Below are 1558 nucleotides of genomic sequence, written 5' to 3' on the forward strand. Positions count from 1 at the left end.
AAAAAAATCTATTTATTTATACATACAAGAGCTAGGGTATAGGCCAGAGGTGTGGAGGTTGGAGGCAGGTGGTGAGAGGATTCACCAGAGACAGAGTGGGGAGCAGAACAGACAGATCTACTGAAATGCACTGCTGAGGGAGCAGCAGGTGAGATAGGAGAGGTCTGCCGCGCCATGTGGGTCACCTCCCTGGCCAGGGATTGAACACGTGCAGCAGTGGCTGCATATTGCTTCATAGTGCTGAGACTTAATCCCTTGTGCCACCAAGGAGAGCTTTACATTGTGTTATTTTAAAGAGCTGATTCCCATACTAGAGGTGACACCCTCATGTGAGCATGACACAGTTCAAGTTGAATGTCCCTATAAATGTTTGTATAATTGTTCCACTATTGGTATGTTTTTCAAATTTGAAAATTCACCTACCTATAAAATCCCCTGCATAACCATAATTTTATACACCTCAAAATCTATGCATTTCCCTTTGCTCACACTCCGTTGAAAAGCAGTCAAAAGTGAACTCGGTGGCTTTGTGTGTGTACAAAGGTATAACCACATTTTTATTTCATGATTTCTGACAGTGCTTGTGGGACACCCCTCCCCCCCATGGCTACATTTTTTGAAATAAATAGCAATATTTGCTTAAGTCAAGCTATATGAAATTACATAGTGATTTAGTGATTTCTGGGAATAAAACTCTCTAGATATAAATATATGGATGTGGTGAACACCAATATGTAAAGTAAAGGTGGAGAACACCGTTAGTAGTTTTGATTTATTGAAAGTTAATTTTTCTAAAAAGCACATTAAATATAGTAATGGGGATGAGAAATACATATGACACATAATAGTTAAAACAAAAACTTATATTCAAACTAATAATAAGGAGAAAAAATATTACAAAGAGGACTCTTCTGCTAACTAGCTATCAACAACCTTTGCTTCAGGCATCTGACATGTCCCTTCTTCTAATATTACAAGCAGATTGACTATATATCCTACACTGATCACAAGAAATCTTGTTCCTTGATCTGAAACAAAGGCTAATTTTCAAGTTGCCCTCGGAGGTCTTATCAACATCCATTCTAGCTGCCTGTTAGAATAAATGTAGCCTGGGTGCATATTCACCAAGTATTTTGCTTGATTATTTTTCTGAAGTTTAGGATGAGTTAGAAAGAATTTTAGGATTGGCCAAGAGGGTAAATTCTGCCCCAGGAAGTGACCACATAACCCAGTAAAGTCTTGCAGCAATACTTACTTATGAAGAGCATGTCATCCCAACAGCAACTGCTTCTTCTATTGCAGAAATTCTGAAGAATTCAATTTGACAGCAGTGATTTATAACTCTTACTTAACTTGAGAGCCAGAAATTTAGAACTAAGGTTATAATGCTTCTAAATTCAATATTACATTCATTTAAACATTTCTGTTGGTTTTTGGAAGCAGTTTGACACAGTGAGGTCACTTGAATTTCCATGGAATGGAATCCTGATGAAATGTTGGAAATTAAGACCCCTCCCCTGCACATTGCCATCCTATAGCCATAGATCTAATTTTTTTT

The sequence above is a fragment of the Condylura cristata genome, unplaced genomic scaffold (assembly GCF_000260355.1).
Source record: "Condylura cristata isolate star-nosed mole 26May11 unplaced genomic scaffold, ConCri1.0 scaffold00003, whole genome shotgun sequence".
Classification (NCBI taxonomy): Eukaryota; Metazoa; Chordata; class Mammalia; order Eulipotyphla; family Talpidae; genus Condylura; species Condylura cristata.